We start from the raw sequence: 18,720 nt of genomic DNA on the forward strand, positions 1-18,720 counted from the left end.
TATTTTTAAAGCAATAATCAGTGTTCCGAAATTTTGCAGTACAACCCCTCTGCCGTTATGCAACCATATTTACGCTAAAGAATGTATGGTTGCCTATAAGCATGTTACTTTGGCTTAATTAACCCAACATCCATTGAGATGTTTCATAGGCTAGCTCTAAAGATTACCATCAGATCCTAAACGAATTAAAATGGAATCATAGGGAAGGTATGCTCTTTCAAACAGAAAAAGAATAATCAAAATCGGTTCATCTGTGTAGAAGTTATTCAGTTGACTTTGAGTTTAACGTCCCGTTCAGCAGCGGGGCTATATGAAACGTGGACCTACTGATTAACGAGGAATCCGAACCACATGAACTCCTGCCGGGAATCGAACCCGGGCCTCTCACGCCAAAGGCGCGTACGCTAACCGCTTAGCCACGAAGGAGCTCTGTGTAGAAGTCATGTGTGAATATAACGTATATATTCGATGTGACAAAGTAGGGCGACCGGGGACACTTACAAGAAATAGGATATCCATGTCCATTCCTGTTGCTGCGAAAAGCATATGATTGAAAAGGAATGAATCTTTAAGGCAATAATTTTAATCCTTTACTTATCAAATTTACGTATCTCGCCTTTGCAAGGATACCCGATTTTTTCATGAATTGGCGGTAGCTACGTTCATTGGTTCACTTAAAATGCTGTAACTTTACTATTTATTAATACTATTCTACAAAACAAAACAAAATAAATAAATAAATGTTAATAGATACTGTGAAGAATGTATTGCAATATTATTTGTGTTATTTTGAGCTTAAAGAATACGTGGATATATCCACATTTGAAAGACAAAGGGTTGACAATCTTCATGGTGAATAAACCACTTTGACATAAATAAGTACTACACAACATTGACATAATTTTCCGATCGAAAACACAAAAGTTAGGAAAACGTTCGTTCGGGAAGTAGTCTGATGAACTCTGCTCCTTTGCTTAATATTGTCGTCCATTTTATGGAAGACACAGATTCAATTCCCGGTTCAGGTATGTATGGTTCGAATGATTTGGGGAATTGAACAACCCTTAATTATTATTATCCTGTCGACTAGTATTTTGTTAATCCTTTCCGTAATTTGGTGGCTACTGTGTGCGTTTAGTGCATGGAGTTCCGGCTTCGAATTTCGATTTGAGAGCCTTGAAATTTAAACGTCTTACGGTGGTTCGGATTCCACCTTAGGTCATAGGTTCACGTTTCACATAGCCTCGGTGCAGAAAGGGACGCACAACCCCAATCCAATCCAATAGTGTTTTGTTAAGAAGGAATAAATAAACTAAAATATGTTACTGGTTGGAAATCTAATCCAATTCTCGCGTATAGAAGTTACTTCTAGACGAGCATATACGCAGCAAAACAGCTATAGATCAACCGCGATTATTTGTTCGCTGATAAGGTTAAAAATTTCAGCTAAAAATCCCGGAACAAACTGTTACGAAATCAAATGGTGAGGGTGAGTGCATTAGTAACTAGGAATAATGTACTCTTGATCAACTTTTGTAACCTTATATTTTTTTTCCCAGTAATTTCAGTACATCAGACATTAACACAATGTGGTTGAGTTTTACCACAGATTATAGAGACAATTTAATTCTCTCATATTGCTCACGAACCTTTGATTAAGGAAAAATCTCAAGCGCATTACCTGTAATTACTGTTTGCTTTCAAATGTGTTGTTGCCTCGAAAGGCTGCTGTGAACTTGAACTTGTGAATGGATACAAGACTGAACTCACCTTGATTTGCGACGGTATGTTTCTTTTCTCTCTTTTTTCTTTTTACATTATTCTCTTCCCTTCATAAACACAAGCGATTTTCATTAACAGACACGAAACACGTGCGCGATGCTAAATTTAGCTCCAATGAGCGCCTAAGAACTGAAGGCAAAGGAAGGATGGGATTGCGGTACTGAGACAAATTGGGTGGGATGAAAAATAGTCATTGGGGAAGGTCTCTTTTGATCGGCTGTAGCTAAAAAAAGGAGGGGGAAGTGAAATGTTACAGTGTATCATTTACAAAAATTAAGATCAAAGAATTTGATCATTTTGGAATCTTAAAATCCGTAAATTCCGACTGATAATTGTAATTTATTTAAGATAGAATACTAATAAGAGTCAATTATTAATAAGGCTTACATTATATAGTTATGTTTAGTAAAATTTCAGCGTCCACCTCTTTTTCATACTCAAATCTAACGTTTTTCAGCCACCGGTGCGCGAAGCTATCTTTTGACTCTAGTTGATTAAATGAATTGTTGATTATCAATTACTATTATTCTTACAATATATACACCTATTACAAGACAATTTACATACAAGTAAACGAAATAATAATAATCATCATCATTAGGAAAGTTAATTATTTTTTCTGGTAAATCTTTCTTATTATTCGATTGACTTTTAGCGAAACTATATTACAAACATCGAGTTACAGCGAGAATCCAATTTCTTTGATGATTTGGTAAAAAAAATGTTTCTCGAGACCTAAAAGTATGATAGATAGCGTTGATGGTCTTTCAACACGCTATGGACACTTTTAACAAATAATAGGAGAACCCCATCCACATGGTGTTTCTCCACACAAACCCCACTTGGCAGAAGCTGGGATCGAACCAGGGATCACACAACACCAGAGGTGAGCGCTCTACTACTGAGTTATCTCGGCTCCTTTTCAAAGATTCGTATAATACGTATGGAATCCCGCTTCGCTAGAGTATTTATTTTGCTAACACTGGTTTTAGATTTCCAACTTCACCTATATTAAAATATCAACAAAGAGTACTTTTAAAAGTGTAAAACTTGCGTAGTAGAAATAGGAGTTTAAAAGAAAAATCAGTGGAATTTATCAAGGATGTTATAAAATAGAGGATCTGTCCATATGTATTTTTGTCCTATTAACACAACGAAGCCAAAAATTAAAAAAAAAAAAAAAAAAAACAAGTATCGGTATGTCTGATTACCTACTCTCGTTTCCGCCATGAATTTTGGCTCAAAATATTGCAATCTTATTGGGTAGAGCGGGCGGAGTAGGGAGTGGGAAAACTGTGACGTATGGCTTCATGATTTTGTTGTATAGGCAGATCCTCTATTTTATAACATCCTTAGAATTTACCACTGGACGATTTCACCATCTAATGGAAAAAAATCTGAAAATCGAAAAGAAATGCACACCATCTTTCACATAAATAAATTTTCTTTTAATGAAACTTACAGTTTCTTAAACCTGAGAGTCCCTTGTTCCCAACTGGTTTTAACCCCAAGCAATAGGCCTCATCCCTATCACATTCTTTGTCATGTTCTTTTGTGGTAATTAATTGAGGTAAGATATAGATTGTTTATAAGATAATTTAATTAACTTTCTAGCATCATTAAATTATCATCTTGTTCTAGTGAAACTTTCTGTGAGAGGCTGCTGTAATTGTTCCTGCACTTTTATACCTAGGGAGAGAAGGTTTTTTTTTTTTTTTTTTTTTTTTTTAATTCAATGTTCGACAATTATGCTCCGAGGCTAACGGAGGCAGTGGTGATAATGAACGAAATGATGGAACGAAAAAAGTGGGAGGAAATCTATACATACTGTATTTGTTCATTACAAACTCCAGCTGGCTAGAGCTTGGGTCGAACCAGAGGACAAATACATAAGAGGTGAACACTCTACCACTAAGCCACCAAGACATCAGGGCAGTAACGTACGCAGGAATTTATTTCGGGAGGGGTCCAAGCTCAATATGAGGGTATTTTATATTCAATTTCCTAAAATTGCCCCTAATTAGGCTAAATTTACACAAAAGTAGAAATTTCGGGGAGGGTCCGGACCCCCAGGACTCACCCCATGCGTACGTCCCTGCGTCAGGGAAAGTAATGTATTTTATGTTATTCTTTGTCTAAAATTAACTAATGAGCTAAGTTTCATGCTTATGCTAATTCCAAAAGAAAATGTAGGCTATAAAAACGTTGATATGCAATCAAAGATTAATGTGGCTTACACTATAAACATTTGTTGTTATATTTGTAAAAGAGTATATAAAAGTCATTCACCTATACAGTCACACAGCAGAAATGGCTTCGCCGTACAATAAACAGTTGAAACAAAATAGAAACCGACAGAGAAACTAATATCTGGTTACAGCAGAAGGCTGCGACGACAGGAACACCAGCCGAGAACCATAATGTCTTCCACAACTCTTGGCAAGCATAAACATGTAAATGACAGGCGAGAAATTGTAAATTTATTCCAGGCTCTTTGTAGTGCATAGTTGGCAACGTTGATCAGTTGCCAAAAAGAAAAAAAAAAGTTTCTTGATTTTTTTCTTCCGAAAAAGAAGAGACCAGTGTCAGTAGTAATGATACTATGTCTTTGTGCTGTCATGAGGAAAAGATATTATGGAAGGCAGGCCCATGTAAGAACAAGACGTTTTTCATTGGAAATGAGGGATGGATCAAACAAACGCAAGTAGTTTAAAAGACATCAGGTTCCTTAGGAAAAAAACGTTTACGCTTCACGCAAACTATATTTACCTCCAAAATTTTAACTATCAATTTTAAATGTCAGTAAAATATGATTCTCGTTCATCATAACAAATTTTGTTCAGCATAAAAGGACAGTCGTAACTAACTGATTCCGTTCAACCAGCTTTAAATAATTGTTTCTCAAACTTGGACGAAAATAGAACTACTTGTGAAGATAAACAGAAAAAGGTTAGCAAGGGAGATTTTTGTGAGTAAATAAATACACTTATAGTAAATTATTTTTCTGTTCATTTCTCCTCTCTTTTTGAACAGACCAGAATTTAAACTCATCAAGGCTCAACCCACATGAAAAGATCCGAAAATAAATAAACGAGTGTACTCGATTTTTTCTAAAGTAATTATTTTTATGAAAACGAATAGAACGTGTTATCCATTAGCAAAAGATAAAGAATATAGTAAGTTTTCTTTTCTAATAACTCAGCACAGTCGAGGGCCAAGATAGGACCTCTTCTTTTAATCCAAGATAAATACCATACTCAAACACAAAATTGACAGTCGATTTTTTTTTAAAATTAAAACCTTTCTTAGAGAAACTTGAAAATGCAATTTTCTAAAATGTAGACTTGAGGATTTCGGAGAGATTCTTACCACCAATACATCCGCTGTATAGGTCTAGCTATAGATATACTGTTATGATTATTTTAAGTGTGTTATGATATAATAACTGTAAACATGCCAATTTAATTAGTTTTAAAAGCTGACTGAAATAACTGAATATTAACTCTTGCCACTAAAGCTTTCGGTCTACTTCTATTTTTATTTTATTTTGTAGTGTTGTAGTGTCTCTCACACAGCTGTTAACCCAATATTATTTTGTTAATTGTCGCTAAGCTATTAGCTGCCAATCCCGACATTTAAGCCCAAATTTAGGCAAGAACGGGTACGTCAGCTAGCTCGGGAAATTGCATTGCCAACACCAAAATTTATTCTACTTGGATCCTTATTTTGTGACAGGGGCAACGCCTTGCATAACTGTATGTGTGAAGATGTATGTTTACGTGTACACACACACACACACACACACACACACACATATATATATATATATATATATAGATAGATAGATAGATAGATATAGATAGATAGATAGATAGATAGATAGGTAGCTGCAATGGGTCTATTCCGGACGTTTTCGTTCAGTTTAGACCCCTTTTGCAATGCACGAAAATACCCAAGGGGTCTATACAGGACGAATGGGTCTATTGAGGACCAAAAATGGGTCTAAGCCGGACGATAGGGGTTTAAATAGGACGGAGGGGTCTAAGTAGGACGATCAGTGCTACCAACATACTTTTCTTGAAGTGTTTACTGAAACTTTATAAATTATGCTCATCTGATAGTGATTTGAAGTTTAGTGTTTCTTTTCAGCAGTAAGGCTATTAGACACTTGAATCTAAAGTTTGAGGTGGAATCCGAACTACATTTGTGCGTTCCAATTTCTGTTCTTTTTCAACCGGGAATCAAACTCGGGACCCCACGTACCAAAGTCATTAGTGCTAGCCACTATAGCAACGAGATTAGCAATAAGCATGGCATAAGAGCTTGTGGTAGCATTATAGTATCAAACTACATATATCCATTATATTTCTTCCATCTCATTTGGGATTTTTTTTTTTAAATTGAGAAATATTATACTAGTTTCCAACTCTACCATTATACCAAGATCACTAAAAGTACAGTCATCCAAGTAAACAAAACACATCTTAATTCCAAGTAATTCGGAATACTTAATAAATAAAAAGATAAATACACAAAAACATTAAAATAGAAACGTAAAACATTAAACACTTGATGCAGCACTTACAATTTGGGACATCTTTTCGGTATAGTTTATAAATATCTTATTGATAAAGTGGTAGACCGCTTATGGTGGCGTTTCATGGTTCGATGGTGGCTAGTGCCAAGTCAGATTTGGGATATAAAAACACCGTGTGCATCGGTTTTCTCTGGATTCTCCCGTTTCATCTATTATCAAGTGTGGGAGGATTCAGTAGCCTCCGTAGAAAAAATCATTTTGGAAGTTCCACTATTTTCACGAAATGTGGTCAAAGTCCTTTTTCAAGTATGATGTTGCAAACTAAATGTGTTTCAACTTTCATAAAACTCAAACCGGTTACAAGTATGTGGAGGAAAGACTATGATGATTATTGAAGTTTAGTATCTCTTTTATGCACCAAGGCTATATAAGACGTAGATCTACAGTGAAAAATGGTATGTGAACGACCATAATACTTTAAAATTTAGGTACTCTTTCATCACGAATCGAACCCATGATCTAATGAACCAAGGACGCGTGTTAATTACTAGACCAGCGAAAAGTTTGGGGAAAAATTAAAAATGTATATATTACATCTTGAAAATTGATCTACCAGCTTTCACAAGAACTAAAAAAAAGCGTTTTAGATTAGTCTCATCTTATGAAACAGTAAAGAGATACCTGTAGTATGCATTCAAAGTTCACTACTCTTACGCTTTTGGTAAGGAAAAAATTTAACTTGGGAAAAAGTATTTTAAATCCATCTAGTGGCAAACAGTTTCTAGTCACCGCGCTCCAATCACCGCAGGCTTCTTAGAGGTACACATAATGATTTATTTATACTTTGTCATTTACCCCACACTTCCCTGGCTACAACCCAATTAAGAATTAGATATTTTGAAGCTTCCAGTTGGATGGATGATAAGTTAGGCATAAAGCCTAAATGTATATCAAATAACGAAGGGGCACTATTATGTTTGGTTTAAGTTAAACATGAAAGATATATGTCATCTCATTGAACCCGTGCCCTTAAATGTGGAAGACATACCATGAATGCGCACTTACAAAAGGGGCCAACCTGTTCCAAAATGAGTATTTCTTTAATTGACAATTTTGTAATACGAATTTTGATTACTCCCTCAGTAATCACCATAGCTAATAGGATCATTAATAACAACTAGCTTTTTATTTGAGTTAACATTCTCGGATTTACAGATTCTATAATTCAAAGAGAGAAGGATTACAATCATTAGATTGAATGAGTGGAGAATTGCAATATGTGTTATCAGTGACGTATTTAAGATTTCGTTTCGGGAGGGGCTTTGCTAACTTTCGGGGGGGGGGCTTTGCCTGTAAATGTGAAAATTTTGCAAGATATTTCATTTACTTTACTATAGTAAGTAAGATTTCCGAGGGCTTAAGCCCGGAGGACCCTCCTAAATACGCCACTGTGTGTTATTCTTTATATTATTAAAAAAAAATATGATAATTCCAATTTAAAGTAAACATTTTTAATGCACTTAATTTTCCAACTTTAAAAATTTCTAATGTTTCTTAATATGCCAGTATTTACTCTGATTTCTCATCTAAATTTATGTTTTGTGCAGTTTGTGTGTTGAGTATATTCTTCTATAGTTATGTTGCGTTTTTTTAAATTCAATTATTGTCAAATTACTTTAAGTTTAAGGCCACACGAAAGTTCTATGAACAAGAGGAATTGATATAGCATAATTAAATAAAAATATTGTTAAACCTACCCAGGGATTAGCGGCCGCATTGGCTTAGTGGTAGAGCGTTCACCTCTGGTGCTTGGGGTTCCTGGTTCGATCCCAGCTCGCGCGAAATGAACTTTGTGCTGGACAAACACCGTGTACGTGGGTTTCCTCAGGATTTTCCTATTTCCTCCCAATTTCTTCATTTCACCATTTCATTCATTTCTCAACATCACCGTTTCGTTTAGCCTATCCGGCATAACCGTGGGGCATAAAACTCAAGGATTTCATTTCATTTTCTGCTCACGGATCAAGGCCGGATTAAGGAGGGCTTAGGGGGCTGTAGCCCTGAGCCTAAAGGCGGATGGGGCCCCCCAATTTGATCAAAGTCTCAACTGGCTGTCTAAAACGCTTACTTTCAGCTGGTGCATGCCGTGTGTCTAGTTACGAGGAGCAACTCAGGGATTATTCTGCACATGTACAAATTTATCTTTTCTTGAAGATGATACAATGAGAATTTACTGCGTTACTATTCTAAACTGCACCAGCCGACAGCCTTGAAAATTCGAAGTTCCATTTCAAATTCATTTACAAATAACAGGGTCCTGCAAACCTTATATATTTGGGATATGACTCACTCGTTCATTCATCAAAGCTTATAGAATATTTGCTGTAAATATCGGAACTTAAAATTTGGCAAATATATATCTTTTGTGACACAAGTATATAATAAAAATTCTAAAACTCAAAATTTCCCCTCAAAGAGAGTAAACTAGGGGCCATTTGTGAAATTAAACATTGTAATTTCACTTGTGATATTTTTCTTCAAAATCCATAGGCAACTTCCTGTATATAACAACTAAACATATGCCTCATATATATGATTTATAGTACAGGTAAAGGGAGAAAACTCTAAACTTCCAATTTTCGCCCCTATAAGAGAAAATTAGGGAGAAAAATCCAAAAGCACATATTGTGACGTTATAATATTTATGACTTATTTCTATCACAATTTAAATAATTTTGACTATTACGGTGTCGATCTCGTGTTTTGAGACAATTGGAAAACGCTTGAATTGTGAGTTATCAAATCTCTATTTCGAAAGAAATAAACGATAAATAGTATTGGAAGTCTAGGTGTTGCCCACATATTATTGAGCCAAAGTACTTTACTTGGTTTGCTGTAGCCATTTGTTAGTCTTAACCAGAGGTAGATAGATACGCTGCTTATCCAATGGGTCTATTCGGTTCGTTTCCGGCGCGTTTAGACCCATCTTGGAATGAACTACATTATGCAAGGGGTCTAAAACGGACGACTAAATGAAACAACGTTTACGACTATTTTTCTATACACTGTTATCACTCCCGTTTTAAAAGGCTGAGGTAGCTAGATACCATGAGACAAAAATAGCCAAAACTTGTTACAAATATAGTTTTGGCTCACGCTGGTTATAAAGTGTAATCTACATTCTCGATATACTTTACAGTATTTTCATTCTCTCTGTAAAGAAGAAAAGATACTGCAATTATACAGTAAATAGACATGATTTATGGACACTACAGTGCGTCAATGCAAGTTTTCGCTTACTCTCAGCCAGGCCCGTATCCACGGGGGGCCAAGAGGGGGCCGGGCCCCCTCTAAAATTTTAATTGAAGACTTGCAAAAAAATCTCGATTAATTCTATGTGTGAACACTAAGAATAAAATCCAATATAAAAGAGATTATTCCAAGAATTTTTCCATTTTAACTATTTGACGAACACTTCTAAACATAGTTTAAAGGAGTTAAAGTAAAGTTTATCAGTCTTCTCGAATCTCGATATGAAATTACACAATATATATTGAAGCAAGTTTTCCGAAAAGAAGGAATATGTTCATAATACTTTACGCCACAGTTGTAATAGTGATCTGGGAGGTAGGAGACGAAGTGCTTACTGCAAGCCAAATCATAAAAACAGGAGCAGGAACAAAGCGTTTATCTTTGTCGATTACTGTAACGGCGGTAGGTTATTGTTATTCTATTGTGTAGTTGTAGTACATACATGCATTGCAAAATCCTCGTCAACAGCAAACCTTAGATTAACTGTGGAACAATTAGTTGTGAATTGAATTAAGAGCTCCGAGTTCCGTTAAAGGCGATTGATTCTAGTAGGGCCAAATTATTGTGATGTGATATGTAAAACAAGAACTGTGGTGGAACATTCACCGAAGTAATGGTTGCAAAGACTTTCATATGTTTGTTCTCGTAGAAGAATAAAGTTAAGCTAAATTACCTTAATTAGATGAGTAACTGAGCAAGTGAACATATTTAACGTTTAAGTTTAAGGATTAAATTCCGGGTTGTGGAGCCAGGACTAGTAAAAATTTGCAAGATTTAGAGGAGAAATTAAGTAGCAAAATGTTTTGTATTGTACTTGGGGTGGGAGATCCCGTGGAAGTAGCTAGTTTTCATATAAAAACGTTGTAAATTGGAACTATTTCTTAGTCGCGTACGCGTAATAATGTAATTCAACATGAAAGAAGCAGTGATGCTTTTACTCGATACTAGATGGGTGCAGCGTTTTACTTACATTGAGAAAAATCTGTTCTCCGGACAGTGGTATATTGTACAAATATACGGAATCCTCTTGCTTACTACAAAAATCAGAACGCAGCATAACTTATCCGTATGCTACATAGGAACTGCCCTTAGGTGTTACATCATGCCTTTGCAGGATGTCTGATGTCTAACAGTCTTCCTTATATTGCATGCATATATGTATGCTACCTTCGTCAGCTATATGTTATATACGTCCATTTGTATGTGAGATCCTGACAGCCTATATTGTTTCATACGGAAATTATGTATAGATGGAACACTTATACAGAAAGTATTATAAAACATGCGTTTTCATTTATACGCTTGCTGTATGTTGTCCAAAAACTAAGGTACAGGATTTACAAATGCAACCTACGATATTACGTAAGCCGCATACATTTTTTCTCAGTGTAGTTTTTAATAACATTATAGTATTTTTTTTAGCTGTTTTGGTATGTGTCGTCTTGGTATAGTGTGCAGGTGGTTCATTTATATAAAACGAGTTTAATTTAAGATTTTAAACAAGGACTTAGTACAAATATTAAATAAAAAAATACAACAAGGGAATTACTTCAAAGTTACCCATCCACCTAATATTTAACAAAAAACAGAATAAAATCTGCAATCATCAATTTCTACTTAAACTTTACTCATTTTATGTTCTGTTACGTTACCTCGAGGGTGTGAGTACGGGGGAGAAACCACAATTACATATGGAAATCCATTATTAACCTAAAGGGGAGACTGGTGGGCCGCGCGGAGCACGGTTGTGGGTAGTTAATGGGGAGTGCGCAGTTGGGAAGAACGAGCGAAGGGAGAAGCCGAAGTAAGGTGGGATGATGCACTACTAGGTTACTTAGGTTAGGTTATGCCTACTTTGCACTTACCTTAGTACATACTTAGGTTTGTAGAACTCTCCTATCTCAAGCAGAAACTCGTAAACGATTGTTGGTGGTCTTTGTTCTTTCACTAATTAAGCCATGAATATTCAGAAGATTAACCTCACTATCAACATCATGTTTTAGAAATGTTACTACTGTCAATTCACATCCAGCGCAAAGACCCTGTACACTTGCAGGCACGTTTACTCGAAAATTATCCACAATCCAACCGTCCTTAACCTAGAGACAAGTAATTCCCTCTACTTGCGAATTAGTCCCGTCTTTATAACCGCTTATCAAAAGGTATTACACATAAATTACGCTTCGCTTACATGTTATCAAGCACACAAACAATCAAATTATCAATTTCTTCTAGGTAATTTTGATAAAAACGGAAGGGCAACTTCGCAAGTTAACCCTAAACAATAGCCTAAGTAAAGTTGCATTTCCTTATTTCTGTCGTTCTTGAACTTAATATTAGTATTACATGTGGACTATCAAAACATTTATATTTTAATTCTAATTCATGTAGTTAGTAATACCCATTTAATAAAATTCAAGTTTTTTTTCATGTAGATTACAGAATGTTAACTTAATGTGTGTGTGTGTGTAAGGGGGGATAATAGAATTAAGTAGAAGCAAAATAAACATTCAAGAGCAGATACCGGTATGATGAATTGCTGATGTTACTATTTGAAGAACTATAATATGGTTGGCTCGCCCCCCCCCCTAACTTCTACCGGGCTTCCTCTACATTTTTCGGCTGGCTACGGGCCTGCTCTCAGCTAGTATGCCTTCTGTCTATTTACACGAAGCAACTCGGAGATTATTGTGTGTTTACAATTGACTAAATATGGAACATGGTAGGTATTAAATTTTGAAAATAAAAAATAACAAAAATATTACTGAAAATCATAACAAACACATCATTTCCGCTTACTTGTTATGGTATATCGTGTATAAGTTGAAACTACAAGTAGAGTGAATTCCCAAGAGGAAAAGAATATTAGTGAGGTACTGACACGTGAAAACTAGAAGTGATTTATTGCTTTACAGCTCCTTTTGTCTGCCATTTTAACAGGCTATGCAAAGAATATGCCAATCAATGATGGTGAGTACGGTCGATTTTTGCTTAGGTGGTAAGTAACAAGGAAGTATTCCTGGGTATATAGCGTCTTGTAGTGATAAAATTGGAAGTTTTCGATTATTTTATTATGTGCAATCTGACGTTCTTGTTCATAAACGAAGCTACATAATATAATGTTTCTGTAAAGATATGGTCCGTTTTGCCTGTTCTTCATTCACGGCTTAGTATGCTACCGAGAATAGAAACTGGAACAAGTACTTTGACCACTATTCTACGTTGCGGCACTAAGCTCTCACGTAGTCACATCTCGACTTTTGAGATTGACTTTGTTTCTAAAATGAATTATAATGTATTATTGTCTAGTTGAATTCTCATAATAAAGTTTTATCGTGACCCATTTATAATTCTTTAAAGGAGCAGATATAAAAATAATAGAATGGAACACAAGATAAGGAAATTCAAATTACACAGTTTACTTTCGAAACTATCTTCATTTCCATTGTTATTTCTACGGCCAAATGCTCTTGTTACTTAAGAGTTCCAAAGTGGAATTGGACTTAAAGAGAAGCGTAAAGCCATGTGTAATATTCCCTTAAGAATTCTTCTATCAGCATATATTTACAAGAAAAATGTCCGTTTTCGAGGGTCCATAGACCGTTCGATAATTATCGTAATATAATCACCTATTTATGCGTTACTCTCTTGAGGAAAGACAAATAATTTCAGGAAAACTGAAATTTCAAACAATTTGGACTATTTTGCAAGGGTTTCAATACTTCTCGGAGAACTGAAAACGCACATTCCAAAAATATAGTTACAACTACAAATTGATTTGCTGGTGTAGTCATGTGGGTCGTGTATTATACGTCATTATCCTCAACATGGACATGCTTTCCGAACAAAACCATACACATCCTGCCAAAATAGTGATGTGTTTACTTTTACACAAAATGGTGCACACTCGCGGCCCCAGAGGCCGGTTAAGGCACGAGAAATACCACGAATAGCCTTAAAAGACTGTCAGATTACTACAAGTAGGAATGGGCACGAGTCGAGTTTTCAGCCGAGGCAGAGAAATTTTCTGTATTCTAGTCACAGTTTTTAGGTCGATTTTCGAGTCGAATCGAGTTTGATACTTCGTTCACCCGTGCGGCTCCTTTTAGCTCATTTAGAGATCATAGATTTCTTTGTTTCGAAAACGAAAGCTATGAAAAAGTAAGCAGTAATGTGGAATAATTTTAGTGTTGCTCCCGAGAAAGGGCAATCTCACATCTCGTCACATCCCGAAAACGAGACGAGACTACATTACCCTGAGACAATCCCAAATATCGTCTCATGAACATCGCTGCATGTAGCAAAATCAAGCTAAAATTTTGTAAATAGGATTCTTTCCCAGTAATTCGAGAAAATGCTAACACAGTGCTTACTAACCTGCGGATGAACTCGGAAGAATAGCGTGAAAATCTATTACCGTAGAACCCTGATATTCCGCCGCAAGGAGCCCTGACCCGGACACCGACGAACCAAGCGTAGGTATAGGCCATCATATTCCATGTTTCTATGCATGTGGGTTTCGTCCCCAAAGCTCCTCTCGGGCTTCTCCCTCAGACTTTGAAGTAACTTTTTTAACTTCGAGAATTAGAAAACACTACTTTTTGTAACAGTTATCTCTTAAAATTTTCAAGTTGACCTCAGAAACACTATGACAGAGTTCTTTGGAGCATTTTTATTTATTTATTTATTTATTTAGAAAACAACATAACAGGCTTAATGCCTAATTATAGTGTCGTATAATACATACATATACATATATACTTTTACCCGTACAATTAATCAATGCACTTCGAGTGTCAGGTACTCGGTAATCTTGTTTCTAAATACATATTCTGACATACTGAATATATCTAATACATCAGTTTTATGACTTAATTCATTGTAGGAGTCACACATTCTCCACAGCGGAGATTTACTGAGAATATTTGTTCGTGCCCTTTCACAGAAAAATATACCAGTATTCCCTGGTCTTGTTCTGCCTGTTGGAACGCTCAGATATATTTTCGTTAGTAGCTCTGGACAGTCAATTTTATTATTTAATACTTTATATAAAAATAGTAAATCAAACATCTATCGTCGATTCGTCAACGTTAGGAAATTCAACTCCTTACTAAGTCCACGTAGGGAATCTGTTTGGGATAGAAAGCAGTTTTCTTGTACGTAAGCATTTTTAGAAATTTAAATTGTATGTTTTCTATCGCTTGTAAGTATTTATTTACATTCGGTGTCCAAATAACGCACGCATATTCCAATCGGGACCTTACGTACAAATTATAAAGTTTAATGAATGTTGACTCGTTTCTAAACTCTTTACCCATTCTATAGATAAAACCGAGGTTTCTGAATGCAGCGTTGGAGATTTCATCAATGTGATGAGAGAAGGTCAATTTTGAATCAAAAATTACTCCTAAATCTTTAACTGAATTTGGTTTACACAGAGATATGCCATTAATTATATACAGATGATTGATGGGATTTTCTTTCCTTGAGAACGATAAAGACTTGCATTTAGAGATATTCAATGAAAGTTTGTTTTTGGCACACCATTGCCCAACACCCTGTAAATCCTGCTCGAGTTGTGTGCAGTCATCTATTGTGCTTATTTTAGAATTTTAGAAAAGTTTTACAGAATTGAAACTTTTGAAACTGTTACACTTTATTCTCATCCATTTCCATCACATGCATATAGTTATTTTTTTAGGCTGGCCTTTTGATTCAGGGGTTACTAATACGAGTACCTTGAGAGCACTTCTTATATAAAATTTAAAACTAAGTTTGAAATTATATAAAACTTTTATTTTCATTCATTTTAAACCTAGTAGCACCAATTGAGTGCACGTGCACCCCAACTTCAATTTTTCATTTACTGTTCCCGTTTTTTTGGTGGAGAAATGTACTTATTCAGAGCATTGTTTTCTGAACGCTACGTTTCTTTAAGAAAATATTCAGATCATTTCAACAAAGTGAACAAGGAATAAGTTTTTTTTTTCTGTTGCAGTGCAGCTGCACCCCTGCTTGCTGCTTAACATGATGCAACGATTCAATTTCTCAGGGATTTCCAACAATGTGTTACAGGCTTTGTGAAAGATGTTTTCAATATTATTAAAAACATCTGAAGTATGATTAGTTTCATGAACAACAAACGTCCATCTGCACACATTATCCCCGTATATACAGTATATTATATAGGATGTGAGTGTACTGTATAAATAAACGGTGCCCCATAAGTATGGTTGCACAGGCCATCTAGATAGCGATTAAAGATATGAAAAAGTGATGAGACATAAGAGAGCAATGCTACTGGAAAGTATAGGCTTTCGGTCTAAAATGTTTCAATATTTCAAATTGAACCAAGCATCTGAGCTCTACAGTGGTGTAGCGCTCAATTAAAGAATAATGTAGCATTACCACGCCACGCCATTAATGGACAAAGTGAATGAAAGACGGGGTAGTTTGAAGTGTTCTGAACCACGAAAGATGAAAGATGGAAGAGACGAGCATATGAAAGATGAAGGATCATATCCCACTTCAATGTTCACGGCACTGGCGTCACCACAAACCTTAGTAATACATACGTTGATTCAACGTTGAAATTTCATTTATTGTGAAATGAATAAACCGTTTAATAGGCAGACATTTTCCCTTTATCCAACGCTGGTGAACAGTACGAGTTAACATTTAACTACCAGTTGTTGTTCTGAAGACAAATTCTTTAATCTATTAGGTCACCTCTATTTAGATAGTAATGCTCATTGCTCAGTAGACAGATATTTCTTTTTCTATATTTTCGGTTATTAATCATAAGTAAATATCAACGTTTTAATAAACATATGTATAGTAAAATTCACTCTGTTTTAATTTAATTTTGTTTTGTATTTGCCCCTTCCTCTTGTTTGTGAGTAGTAACGGTACTGCCATGAATATTGAAGTCGTGTGTAATCACTCAGCCAGTGGAGTAGAGATCAGATCACTATGCCTGCCACGCGTTATTTAGTAGGTCGAGGTTGGCAAGAATCCATGCTCCGGTAGGACATCCTGACTGAGGGGTTTCCTGATTTATTCAGTCCCTCCAGGTGAATGCTGGGATGATAGTTACTCTTTTAGGCTAGAGCCGCTTTCTTTCTTAATCCTAGCCCAACCTAAAGGGCGAATGTGACCTCGGTGCTGAAGGTCCGAACTCCTCCTTGTATCCTTCCCTTGAACAAAGAAAATGCTCGCGTGTGATCCTTTCCCCTTCATATATCCGCCCATCCAGTGTACTTCAAACTACACTGGATTTGACTCGAGTCGAGTTGGATAAATTTTCCAAGCCGAGCTCTCGAGTGGAATTGAAAGAAAACTCTCTCGCATTCGCCATGTCCATCCCTAACTACAAGCCATCATAGCAGTAGATTCTGTCTTTTGGGAGAGTTTTGTTCCGATTCTTTGATTTCCATATTACTTTGTTTTTACCACTTCCAAATTTAATAATCGATTAAAAAGATAGAATTATGACGTCGTTCTATTAACATCTAGCACTCCAGAATTTTCCGTGCCTTCGCAGTAGAAATTGAGATGAAATGTTTAGAATATGTGGAAGTTTATTTTCTGCGATTGCCAATTACACAGAAGTATTAGAAGGTCAACAGCCAGCCGGAAAAATGAAGGTGAAATCTTACGTCCCAAGGTTATTTCGGCTAGGCTAAAGAAGAGGGTGATTATGAGAAATAAATGAAATGGCAGAATGAGGAAAGTGGGAGGAAACGGGAGATTCACGAGGAAACCCACGCACACGGTGTTTGTCCACCACAAAGTTCACTTGGTGGAAGCAGGGTTTGAACCCGGGACCCCATACACCAGAGGTGAACACTCTAGCACTGAGCCACCGCGGCCTCGAATAGCCAGACGGATTTCTTACGTGAGAGAGATATGAATACCGAGGGTGCAATGGCAAAGTCACCAAAGATTACAAGAAAGAGTTTATTTATTGCATACAGAATCTGGGAAGAATTGAAGCTCCTTTTACAAAACTTATGATATAAACTCACTTGGCTCATGAATATTTATGCTGTAACACACATGCCATTTGTGTACTGTAATAGAGATGCATATTACAGCACACAAATCCAAGACTAGAATGTTTTATCAGCAATACAAGAAAACTAGAAAATACAGCGGTACATAATTTAATTCAGTTACATACTTTATGTTTACAGAAAAATACAAAGTATTGATTTTAGAATACTTTGGTTTGAAATTCTTGAAATAGCAATATCCCTGAGGAACATATTTGCTATACCTACTAAGAAGCATATCAAGTATCACGCTTTATGCAAAAATAAGTAAAATGTGCTTTATTGTTCAAGATCAGTAATAAAGACATTAAAAGATACATTAAACGAATGTATTAATTACATGGTCTCATTAACTATACAGAACTATATTCCCAGTTTTCCAGCTGTGTGATATATGAATGCTACGTCGTGAAAAAAGAATGACATAAAATAATAATATTAATAATAATATACAGTGAAACCCCATAATGGCACCGATAAGATAAAAGGTTGATTCAAAATTGTGTATACTTGTACACCTTTGTAAGTTGGAAATTATTGTACTGATTGCAATGGAATTCGCGCTATAGCTATTCTGGTTGACGCTTTTATCGGTGATATATTTTAAAACCTATAAAATATACCCATATTTCTTAGAACATAGTAGGGAGAGAGAAGCTGTTCAAAATTCGACACACTAAGGAATTTGCTACATGCATCTAAATATTGCCTTTAGGAGTGTTAATAAGAATAATATCATAATTCATGTTACACAGACATTAATAATAACTTATACCAAACATACACACATCATGCCCAGAAAATTTAATAAAAAATATGAAAATAACGGAATGTAACACTCATAGACGCCGACTTGATGAAAATATTGGGGGAGCCACTGGCGCAAATCCCGGGAGGATGAGAAGGACATGTCCCCCAGTCTTGGACCTGGGGAACAGTCCTCCAATAATCTGACGTAAAAAGTGCTTTTTGGGATAAGTGTTATGATTTGTGTCCGTCTGCCATAAAGGAATGTATGATGGAATTTATTTCTCT

General features: G+C 35.8%; 1 protein-coding gene across 1 annotated transcript in view; it reads left to right on the plus strand.

Moving 5' to 3' along the window:
- Positions 1-18,720, plus strand: part of LOC145666846 (matrix metalloproteinase-21-like) — a 227,550-nt gene that overhangs the window by 75,035 nt on the left and 133,795 nt on the right. The gene's annotated exons all lie outside the window — the stretch shown is intronic.

Source organism: Thermobia domestica, chromosome 12 (assembly GCF_964235325.1).
Source record: "Thermobia domestica chromosome 12, izTheDome1.hap1.1, whole genome shotgun sequence".
NCBI classification, from domain to species: Eukaryota; Metazoa; Arthropoda; class Insecta; order Zygentoma; family Lepismatidae; genus Thermobia; species Thermobia domestica.